The sequence below is a fragment of the Rhipicephalus microplus genome, unplaced genomic scaffold (genome assembly GCF_043290135.1).
Source record: "Rhipicephalus microplus isolate Deutch F79 unplaced genomic scaffold, USDA_Rmic scaffold_19, whole genome shotgun sequence".
Taxonomy (NCBI): domain Eukaryota; kingdom Metazoa; phylum Arthropoda; class Arachnida; order Ixodida; family Ixodidae; genus Rhipicephalus; species Rhipicephalus microplus.
The window spans coordinates 5,372,565-5,385,030 of NW_027464592.1; the positions used below are offsets into that span (position 1 = coordinate 5,372,565).

A 12,466-nucleotide genomic window follows, 5' to 3' on the forward strand; every position below is an offset into this window, starting at 1 on the left:
AGTATGGTGTGTATGCAGAATTTGCGTATACCTTATTAATGAAGACTTCTTGGGAGCGTGAAAGCTAACATTTGCTGGAAAATAGGACTGGCGGGGTAACCTGCGCAATGGGTTTTTGACTAGCATGACGCAGGGACGTGCGTACGTAGTGCATTGTGGCTACCGAGGGAGCCATTTGACACAAGAGCTCATACGGGTTCACCCTGATGGGTGGGGGCACAGAAAGATTGGTCGACCCACCTGCGGAAACAACAGCGGCGTGCGCCGCCGTATTGCCCCCGGGCGCACCCGTATGCCCCGGCGTCCACATAATTTCTATTGGCCTATCGGCTTTTTCATGCCTACGAATGATGCTTTGAATAGCAGCAGCTGTAACATCCTCGGACGCTGGGCGAAATATTTCCGAGTAGGCAGCGTGCGAGTTGGTAAAGACAAGAAGGGGTTTCTGTATAGTGTATGGGAGGCTTGCAGTCACACCCCATATGGCAAGTAGTTCGGTATGCATAGGGCTACCGTTAGGTATATGGCACCTGTAGGCCCCAGTGTACTCGGTGGTCTGCGCGCAGATCCATGCTATAAAAGCTTCGTCATCGGCAATGGCAGCGTCCGTGTATATGTCGATGGTATCTAAGCTCGCTTCCCTTAGTTTTTGCGTGGTAAAAAACTGGGGGCCGTATTATTGTGACGAGATATGGGGTGACGGAACAGTCGAGAGGCTATTGGAGTTTCCCTTAGGGGTAAGGACTGATTAAAAAGAGGTGCATCATCATGCCGCTGACAATCCCAGGCCAGAAGGCGACGACCTTGTGGTGTGTTTTCCAGGCGGATGTGGTGTCGAGTGTGGGTTTCACGGATGACGTCTTGCAGAGGGGGCAAGCCCCCTGCGCTTTCAAGGGCGGATATCTTACTGTGTTTAGTGAGCCCCGTGACGGTACGGAGAGTAGACCGATGAAGGCGTTCCAAATTTAGGATGTCTGTTGGAGAGAACGTGTATATGGGTGCACTGTACAAAATCTTTCCAGCAGCGGTAGCTCTTGCTAGAGTGCGACGGGCTTGTTGTCGTGCACCTCCGTATTTGTTGGACAGACGACGTATCATATGTAAGGTGGCTGGCCATGCCTGCCGCAGTCCACGTCCACAGACTTTTGTGGGCTGCTGCAACTGGCTATTGGGGAACCTAAAAGTTTGATTTCCGCGTTTTGTGATTGTATAGTGTGTGATCCAATATGGAGTGAGATACACATTTTCGGGTTGGTGCGATTCTTGCCGTCTATGCTCATAAGTTTTGTATTATGTGGAGCCAGCTGCAGGCCTACTTCCTTAAAAGTGGTCTTTAAACTAAGGAGGGCTGCCTGCAGCTCAGTCTGCATTGATTCTTTGTCAGAATAATCCACTGCCTCTGTCCATATAGTAATATCATCGGCGTAGATGGCGAATCTAGCCATGATGTCCCGTTCAAGGTTTTCTGCTACCCAGCTCCTGGCCAGATTAAACAGCGTCGGTACTAAAATAAATCCCTATGAAACACCTCTGTCCAAGTAGTAAGTCTTCGGGCTTCATCATGGTGACGCACCGCTTAAGCGAATGGGCCGAGGGGCAAGAAAATTTTGAATCCATGTCTGAGCACGCTGACTTGGGTAGCGCTTAGCTAGTTCTTCAAAAATAGCGTTATGGTTAACATTATCGAACGCTTTCTGCATGTCCACGGCCAGCGAGTAGTAAGGTAACATCTTCCTTAAAGTACGATTGACAACGCGCCGTAGCAGCCAAAGACAGTCATGGGTGCCGAGGTTAAGGCGAAACCCCGCCTGGGCTGGATGGTATCCCGGCCGGGTTATAAGACATGTGTGTGTGAATCATGCGTTCAATGAGCTTACATAAAGTAGACGTTGATATTGGCCGGAGGTTTTTGCAGAGGGTCTTCTCTTTTCCATGTTCCAGAATAGGATAAATGAGAGACAGCTTAAGGTTCTCCGGAACATTTCCTGAGGCCAAGAGGTCATTGATTACCGCCAAAAGTGCGTCCTGGGCTTCATCTCCGAGGTTGCGGAGTTCTTGCCATGTGATTCGATCGTGGCCAGGCGCCGATCGGGGACGCCCGTGTTTGATGGCTGCAAGCATTTCTCCCATGCTAAATGGGCGAACAAGATCCGGATCGGGTTGCGTTATGGTGCAGGCTTTCGGAGATGTAGGCAGAGTGAGTGAAGCGTGAGGAAAGAAAGTGGTAATAACTTCGTCTTGCACAACGGACGGATCTTCTTTGAAGAACAGCTCGGCCAGAAGAGAGTTGCCATTTCCTTTCCCGCTGAGGCTACGAAAATGCGCCATAGACCTTGGAGGCCCGACGCACGGCCAAGGCGTTCGCAAATGGATTGCCAGGCTTCACTTTGAAGTTCGAGTTGATATTCATCAATAAGCTTCAATTGGCACTTGATTTTCATGAGGTCGGAGTGTCGTTTGCCGTGCGAGTGGTATCTTCTGATACCACTCGCAATGAGTTTTGACTGTTGTTTTTCATAAATTGCCTAAATGGTTATTCATCGGCTGAGTATGGCGCGAGCAAGGTATGAGCATGGTATGTTGTCGTGTTCTTACTTGACACGCGTGTCAAGATAATCATGTTTGCACCAGTCATATGCTTCCATCCAGTCGCATGCTTCCATCCATTCGTGCTTCTGTTCATTTCTTTGTCCATGCGTCAGTTCATTCGCGCATTTGTCCATGCGTCGAGCCATCATGTATTGACGTCACATAACACCGGATTTGATATATAGAGAGCTAGCAAAACGCCCCGAGCGCTGCATGAATGGCCCATTATAGTCAATGTAGCGTTGACGCGCACACGCTGGGAACAGCGACGTACGTCAGCAAAACGCGAGCACTCTATAGTCTGACGCCAGGCACGACCAATGCGACCAGCGTTCGTTGGCGCGGCCCGACAGTAACCGGCGCGAAATGCGACATGCTGTATTTCGTGCCGATGTGTTTCGATGCCGATTTCGTGCCGATGACGCAGAAACGCTGGACGTGCTGAGAGGCGCATGTGTCAAAGCAACGCAGCTCGGCGCGTGCCTGCGAGTATATGGCAGTTCCGTCAGGGGGGTGAAACTTCGCGGTTTTTCTGTCCCGTGACCGCAGCGATCCTAACGTTTGGGACTGTACTACCTAAATGAACGTTCTTGTTCTATTTTATAGTTATTACTAGGTTACTCATTAACTCCGGAGTTTTTACTACACAAGTGAACCTAAAGGTTGCAGTTCGAGATTACGAAAATAAGAGCGCCACCCGAAGTGGAAAACGGGAACTGCACAGTCGTCCTATCTCTCACGGCGAAAAAGGGGCGTTTCTTTTCGCGCGCCCATGTATGCTACAGCCTGCGGTGTCCCAAAGGCCGCTTTTACCGCTGTGATGTTTGTTTTAGCGAAACCCCTGCAAGATTCAGCCAAACAGACGCATCCATGGATTCTCGCCGTCATCACAAATCGTGCTGCGCTGAGTGGTGTCGGAATTCTTCACGACACACCGGCATAAAATTCTTTCGGATCCCGGCGGACGAAAGGTACGATCTGCATGCTGCTCGTTTTGTTTTTCTACGCTTGCATGGCATATCAGGATGCGGTTGCTGCAGTAGCTGTGTAATTGAATTGAGCTACACGTACATGATTTATTCATTACATTCTGATTGTCTGCTTTTCGGCTTCAATTATACATGACATGCACGGCAGAGCATCTGGAAGTTATTCCAGCGAATACATTTGCTACGCATGATTGTTTATACTTGCGTTTTCAATTTAATGCGTTTCGGTCGTGCATTGCATTTCGATGTTGCACTTTGGCTCAAGGCAATGCAAGGCATGTCACAAATGTATTTGTAGCAGCATATACAGTAACTAATAGAACAGTGTAAGCTTATCCGCGCTGTTTTTATTATCTTTTGATTGCCTGCGTTCAGTTTGTTCTCGTTGCATGCGTTATTATTATTCTTGAATATTATCAGCCTATTTATGTCCATAGCTGGAGGAAGGCGATTCCCATAATCTTTTGGCTATAAGGGAGGGTCCATATACAATCATAGTATGTGTTGTTATTACTATGTTAATTAAGTACTGAGTACATAAATTATTACACTCGCGAGTTTAGACTGATGTTATTACATTATTGCGTTTCAATTGTTTGTTTTCATTTTGGCCTCACGTAAATCCACGGCATATTGCAGAGGAATTTAGCAATAAATTTATAAAGTAATAATTTATAATGTATACTTCAATTTCATGTTTTCAGTTTCAGCCTTAAGTACAATTACGATATATTTACAAGAATGCAATTGCAGCTAAAAGCCCATAAATAATTGAACACTGTAAACTTACGTGTTCTACTAATTAATTACCGGTTTTAATAAGGTTTTTATGAAAGATTTGCAGCAGGGCGCGAGAAATACCCGAGGAATACGCAGTGCGCGAGGGTATATATGTACGAATAGTTGTTTATAGATTTTGGTGTGGGATGATTGCTATTGTCTGCAAAAATATATTTTGAATTAAGAGGAAAGCTGGGGTCGTTGTCACCAAACATTACTATCGCGCAAGTAGAAGCATGTATCCGCGTCTTTTAATAATAAAGACAGATTTTATTGTAAAGTTTGCGCCAGGATTGCTATCACAAGTCGTCTTGGTTACAAAACTTCAATTGAGAAAGGAAGATGAGAAATGTATAAAATAACGCTTACTTCGAATAAAGATGCCAGTTTTCACTCAAAGCTATCCATCTACGCCTGAAAACAGAAATGAATTCATTCTAACCCAAATACTACACACGCACACACTGATTTTCCAGATCTCGCGCTTGGCTTCAGTATGCGAGACGGCAGGACCTGGCTCATTTACCACCTCGTCAGATCTACAGCAGCTACCGCCTGTGCTCTGCCCATTTCACCAGCAGAGACTACGCAGACCCTGGACAGACAAGGCTGCTAAAATGTGCTGTGCCAACAGTTTCCATCTTTGGCGATGGTCAGACACACGTCGAAAGTCCAGGTGGGAATACTGTAAAGTGATCATACAACAGCACAAACTTTCATGCCTCTACATCTATTTACAGAAATGTCTTAATACTCAATATGTGTACCTGTCCGAGTTATCATGACTCAGTATTTTTAAGATTCTCGCGCAGATTACACCAACAATACCAACGCATGATGTACACAGCATCCAGGGATTCGCCGGCATGATTTTGCTGGTAGATATAACTAGCTAAGTAAAAAAATTGCCGGCTTCACAATCGTTAAATTTAGAGCAAACGTCTCACTCAGAACGCTCTACATGTAACCTCCTCGATTCTGATTCAGTTGTCTCTGCTATTTTACCCGTGGCGTAGCGTTTTACAGGAAAAGGCGAAAATGACCTCATAATTCGAGAGAGTACTCCAAGCGGCGCGTTATCAGCTATTTCGCACATGGCGAGTGAGTAGCGGCCAACTTGGTGTCGCAGTTAAAACAATTGCGCGATAGCTTTGACAGTGGGAGCAACAGAACTGGCCTTTTAGAAATATATATATATTCCACGACACCCTAGTTCAAAGTCGCTTTTAAAATTAAGAATCCAAAAGGTACTTTATTTTTATTAGCTTTATTATTACAAATTTACTTTTATTTTCAATGGGCTAAATATGTGTAATTGGCAAGAATTCGGTTACGCGCTAGGTCATCACGATCACCACGATGTTAACCTGTTCTAGGCACATCGCATTAAGATTTTTGAAATATTGGTTTAGGATAGTTGGGACACCCATATATTTAGAGAGTGACACGTAGCGTTCTCTTTTTCTGCGTTAACACTTTTTTTATTACTCGTACTGAGACATAATACGCGAGGAGACCAATTAATAGTGAGAAAACGCCCTGAGTGATTGTAATTGCAAATATTTAATGTGATGCCTAATACCAGCTGTATGTATGTCACGCTGAAATCTGTGCTCCGCCAATTTCTCTTCACAGGCTCTCCTCGGCCCGCGAATACCACTGCAATGCCCGCTAACAGCGCCGATGAAGAAGTTCAAAAGACTGAGCCCTCATGTACGCAAATTGTATTGCTCTCTAAGCTCTTTAAAACTATTCCAGATAAATTAATGCCCTGCAGCTATCGTTTTAATGTCACGTACCATTTAACAGATCCTAAAGTGCACTAGGGTGTCAGCTGGGCGAGCTAGTTTATTGCTAGGGGACGAGAACCAGAGCGATGTATACCGAAAGGCAGGACGGCACGAGTGCTTGTCCGATCCCTTTCTTGCTTGTTTGTTGCCTCCTAAGAGGGATTAGTGCCCCGCCGCGGTGGTCTAGTAGTTATGGCGCTCGACTGCTGGCCCGCAGGTCGCGGGATCGAATCCCGGCCGCAGCGGCTGCATTTTCGATGGAGGCGAAACTGTTTGAGGCCCGTGTGCTTAGATTTAGGTGCACGTTAAAGAACCCCAGGTGGTCGAAATTTCTGGAGCCCTTCACTACGGCGTCCCTCATAATCATATCGTGGTTTTGGAACGTTAAACCCCAGATATTATTATTATTATTATAAGAGGGATTAGTGTTTTTTAAAGAAGACTATGAATTCATTGTTTTTTTCCTAAACATACCATTTTAAACGTATAACCATTAATGTTTGTTAACAAGGAGTATGCCAATGATTAGGAAAAATTAGTTGACGCTTCATGTTGCCCACGATGCTTATATATGCCATTAGTAGGCTCAATGCCCAGCAGTGTGCTTATCAGAGGCCTGTTCCCAATGCCCCAAGTTTGAATAAGTGAAAGATCGAGAACTAAATATGACCAACTGATTACTCATGGAAGTAATCACTTCAATTCTAAAAGCCGCTAGAACTTTTACTAGGTTTAAAGATCATGGTCAGCTTTTACAAAAAGACAGTATAACTGAGATTTTTTTCTAAATCTTTCAGGTTTTAATCCAGCGGGTCGACAACACAAGCATTTTAGGTGCTCGCCCCGACAGCCAGAAAAATGAAGAACCTGGAGAAGATAAATTCGAGGCTTCGGAAGGTACTGTCAAAAATTGGCAAGAGAAAGGTTAAAAAGCTTTCCCAGTCCGAGGCGTTGAATGCTATCAGGCCCTACGTCCGCAAGACATTCTTTAGATTGCTTGAGAGTCAAGTTAAAATTAATGGCGTGAAACGTAGAGGACGGAGGTGGTCACCCGAGCACCACCAGTTCGCTTTAAACTTATACTTTCATGGTCCGAAAGCATACAGACATCTGTCAAGACTGCTTGACATGCCAACTGTGAGGTCGCTAAAGCAGTGGTTATCAAATATTCCGATGACTCCCGGAGTTATTCCAACCGCTATTGAAGCCGTCGAAGAAGCTACCTGAAATAGGCATTTAACAGATCGTGCGACCAAGAGTCGATATGCTTCCTGATGAGGAACAGACCGTTAGCTATGATATAGTAGAGGATAACGTTCTGTACTATGTTGGGGGATATCTCGTACGGCACATTAATATTTGACGAAATGTCCTTGAAGGAACATCTGCAGTATGGTGCAAAGCATGACATTGTGATGGGATTCTCCGATGACGGTAGGCAAAGAACACCAGCCGTGGCTAATTCAGCGCTCCTGACACTTGTGGCAGGCATTTCAAAAACGTGGATTCAGCCTGTTGCTTACACAGTATCAAGGACAAAACGCCCGCAGATACTCTTCATCATCTGATCATAACATTAATCAAGCAGCTGCAGGGAGCCCGGTTGTCTGTGAAGGCGCTCATCTGCGACCAGGGGGGAAGCAACATCACTTTGGCAAGTAAGCTAGGTGTGACGCCTGAAGAGCCGTTTTTTTTGTGCTTGAAGGTCACAAGATTTATTTCCTATATGACACACCACACTTACTTAAATGCAAAAGGAATAATCTCCACGCACCTCACAAGCTCCATATCGGGCAAGAAATTGTGGATTGGTCTTTCGTGACGCAGCTATACGAAAGCTCGCATCCTCTCAAATTCAAATTGGCGAAGAAACTAACCGACAACCACATTTACCGGAAGCCTTTCAATAACATGAAAGTTAAATATGCCAGCCAGGTGATGAGCGAATCGGTCTCAGTGGCCATTGATGTATTCATTGCTCTTGGCGTGTTGCCGGCATCCGCCAAACCAACAGCTAATTTTCTCGAGAAGATAGATTAGTTATTCGACTGTCTGAATAGCTCTTCTAGGCTAGGTGTTCGGAAGGGTCCGAACACCTAGCCTTTTTGCGGGAGTGCCTGTCGTTGGTCTAAAGGTGGAAATTTGACGGGCCTCGGTATCCACACACAGTTGAGGCATGGAAGGTAACCTTAAAGGCTATCCTTCTCCTCTGGGACGACCTCTTTCAAGATTTTGATTTTCGCGTTCTCTTGACTTCCTGGCTACATCAGGACCCCTTGGAGAACCTTTTCGGGCTTCTTAGGTTAAAGCATGGCTGCAATGACAACCCAAATGTGCTTCAGTTCACATCAGGTCTGAAACACATTTCTGTTGGTAAACTGGTTGCCCTTTTTTCGGAAGGAAACTGTGAACAGGATCGCAGCACTGTGTTGGCACAAATGTCAGAGCCACCTCATTCGCTTCCTACTACTTGTGATGCAGCACCAACAGTAGATATGCTTCCTGATGAGGAACAGCACGTTAGCCATGATATAGTAGAGGATAACGTTCTCTACTATGTTGGGGGATATCTCGTACGGCAAGTTTTGTTGCACAGGCCTCCACACTGTGTGTGCAACACCCTTTTGAAGAATGCCGACCGCCAGCTTTGTGCATCACACCAGTATTTTACTATGTTTAGGCAAGCAACATCTCCTCAGATTTATTTGGCAATGTAACAATGCCTTCTGACGATTGCTTTCAGGATATTAACGCCATGGAAGCTTGCTTTTTGGAATATATCGGTGTTGTGGCGCACCTGCCTAATGTGAGTGGAGTTTTGGCAGGCATTTTGCACAGTTGTATGGGAAGGCAAAAATTCTGCTCTGAAGAATGCAAGAAAGCCTTTGTTCACCTCTTTGCAAGGATTCGCCTGTTGTGGCATATTCGCTTCGTGAACATCTCCTTGGCTAAACAACGCACCAGAAAATCTGCTGCAGCACGAAAAATGCGGAAGTTTTTGTAACGTTTAGGGTTCTGTTTGCATATTTGAGGTCTTGAAAAACTGAGCGCTCAGAAAACACGGACGACAAAAAGACACACATATGCGCAAAAGTAGGCGCTACTTCCATATTTTTGAGTCACCGCTACTTCTATAGCTGAGGTCACCATTTTCTGCCTCTGAAGCGGACATGTGTGTGTACTATTTATCTGCTTGTATTTCGTTTTTGTTTTTTTCATTAAGCGATATAGGTATGTTACGCTGAAGAATGCATAAACCCTTCGTGTTATTTTATGAGAACACTCTATAGTGGCTTCAGTATTTTGTAAATTTTTACTTAAGCTTTTATAAAGAAACCTGATGCTGAATAGAAAATGTAGCAATGTCTAACTCCGGTACGTTAGGGTTTTTGTATCATTTCCTCTTGCATCCTAAGTGTGCGGTGTGCCGTATTATCTTGTCTTACTCATGGGATGATTTTATATCGGGATACGTGCTGTGAACTTGTGCATAGTTATTACTGTTTTTCGTTTGTCTTTGTATATACGTATGTGCGGCAATGTGCACTGGATTGATACTAGGTTATTAGCATGCTGGCATGTGCGGTCCACTTTTGTATGCGACCAAAAACGTAAAACATTCAAGTTGTATTTGTACTGCGCAAACCGTACGTTTAGCCAATAAAACATTCAAACAAACTCTGCTCTTTATTCTTGTCTAATTTATGTGTACACGTAAACAAAAACATCTTACTTAGAATAAGTAATGCACAAATAGGTGGATGGGCAGACCATCAATCAGAACGCAATGATGGCCGTTTTCATCATGTGGCGGGTTGCGCAACAGGAAGAAGGTCGCGTGCTCGCCGTCTGAATACCTTCCACTTGCTCAATTTGGCTTGCTGGTGCATCCCAATTGAATTTGGCGCTAAATCCCCCCTCCCCTCGCCACTCGGATCCTCAGTCCTCATCAAGATGGCGTCCCCCAGTGCATGTCTGCAATGCGCCGCCATGTTTTCGTACCACCCCCAAACACCAGGCGTTCGTCCGGTGCTGCGAGCGAATATTGCGTTCCATGGAGGGTATAGGAAGTTTCACTCCCCTAGTTCCGTCGCCTGGCGTGGCAGCGCCGCCGTGCCGCAACGAAATGAACGCTGGCGAGCACACGCACCGCGTCACGCCGGAACGTACTGGCGTTTTCACTGAGGCATGTAGTCATGTTCTCACATGACAGCACCTCATGATTATCATGTTTGCGCCAGTCACATACCTTTGTCATCCATGGACATCACGTAATACCAAATTTTGCATATGTGAAGCTAGCGAAACGACCACGAGCACATCGTCAATGTGGCATGTAGGGATGTTGTTACTTCACAACATCACTATCGTGATTATCATGTTTGCATGTGTCATTTACCTATATCGTCCGTTTGCGTCACGTAATACCAGTTTTGGTACATGTGACGGTAGCGAAACATCCGCTAACGCATCAAGAGCGTGGCATGTTGTTACATGACACGCATCTCATATTTATCATGTTTTCACCAGTATCATATCTTTGTCATCCATTCCCATCCCGTAACACCGAATCTATTATAAGTGAAGCTAGCGAAACGACCGCCAGCGCATCATGAGCGTGGCACGTAGTGATGTTGTAACAAGACACCCATCTCATGATTAGCATGTTTGCACCAGTCACATACCCTCGTCATTCATTCATGTACCGTATTACCAAATCCGGTATATATGACGCTAGCGAAACGACCGCGAGTGCATCATGAGCGTGGCGTGTAGTCATGTTGTTATATGAGACGCAATTCATGATTTTCATGTCAGGGTCTGTCGCTTGTGTTCGCCATGCAATTATGTCGTACCATAACAATTTTGCAACATGCGATGTGAACGAAACCAACGCAATCGCTGCAGCACCATGGCACGTACATCATAACATTCATGACATCCATAACATGATTTTTATATTGTCACTAGTTAAATATATTCTTCACACAGTCATGTTATGCCATATCAAGTTTGGTGTTGATACCATTATCGAAACAGCCAGGAGTGCTAGAAGTCGTAGGCGGCTAAATCGATAGATAGATACGCTCAAAGTTGCCGAAGTACGCTAAGAAATGCTTCGGATTTAACAGCTGGCTTGACGTGAATACCGTGTGACAGAAAAAGAGCAAGCGCTAGTGAACCTAACGCTAGGTGAAGACAGGTTCAAACGAAGCATCATCACAGCAGCGGCAGCGTCTCCGTAATTTTGCGCATCATTATGGTCATTATCATCTACATATTATTGTGCTATTTCGGGCAGTATAGAATGCGAACACGCTGTGGAGGTTCCCAACGAATTCTTTTTAAGCAAATAAAAGAGGTGTAGCAACCTTGTTTGGGCGGCGCGCACCCGCAAACGAAAAAATAAAGTGCCGCCATATCCGCGAAGGTAATGATGATGAGTAGGTGAAGCCCCGGAGGTAAACGTGGTAGATCATGAATGTTCCATAGTGCTTGCCCACTCGATTTTATTACAAAGCTCCCTCTAGCGTACGTCGCCACACCAAATCGAACGATTGCCTTCCACCAATGACACGCACCACACGTGACATCATTCCTATTTTATAACATCTTGCATCTTTCATCATCAACTACAAGTGCCGTCGTCTAGCTTATAACATCTTGCATCTTTTCATGGATGAATGTATGGATGGATACGGCTGTACCCCTTAGATCGGGTGGTGGCTAACGCATACAAGCCGTATTACTTAGTGAACCAAAAACTAGATTTACTTTTTTTTAATAGTGAGGTTGAGGACACGTACTTTGCAGTGAAAGGCTTACTTTTCACTCATGCCTTGACTTAAGCCACCAGTCAGATAACCTCCTTCTAGGTAATTCTACCCGCTCAAAGCCTATTTTCTCCTCCCTCTCCCTAAACCCCGCTGCTTTGAAAAACTCTGCGCCATCATCCTGCACTATAGGGTGAAGCCCTTTACAAAAGAACATTATCTAGTGTTCGGCAGTTTCTTCCTCCTCTCCACATGCACTGCATACCGTGTCTACTGCTTCCTATTCGGCCCGATAAGTCTTAGATTGCAATACTCCCGTCCTCGCCACAAACACTAGAGAACTGCCTGAGTATTATCATAGATCCTTTCCTTGGTAATTTCCTGCTTAAAAGTTCGATAGATCTCTAGTGCGGACTTCTTAATCATGTCAATGCTCCACATATCTGTTTCAGTTTCCTTCACCTTCTTCTTAACGGATAATTTATTTTGTTTGTCCACCTGCAGTTTTCTAAGTATTTACCCGTCAATTCTTCGGTTCGCTTCC

General features: G+C 45.1%; 1 long non-coding RNA gene across 1 annotated transcript; it reads left to right on the forward strand.

The window, feature by feature from the left end:
* Window positions 1-3,415: 3,415 nt before the first annotated feature.
* LOC142785224 (uncharacterized) lies at window positions 3,416-6,059 on the forward strand. Its single transcript, XR_012888877.1, has 3 exons — window positions 3,416-3,560; window positions 4,835-5,034; window positions 5,994-6,059. It is a non-coding gene; the product is annotated as an uncharacterized LOC142785224 (long non-coding RNA).
* The last annotated feature ends 6,407 nt before the right edge of the window (window positions 6,060-12,466 follow it).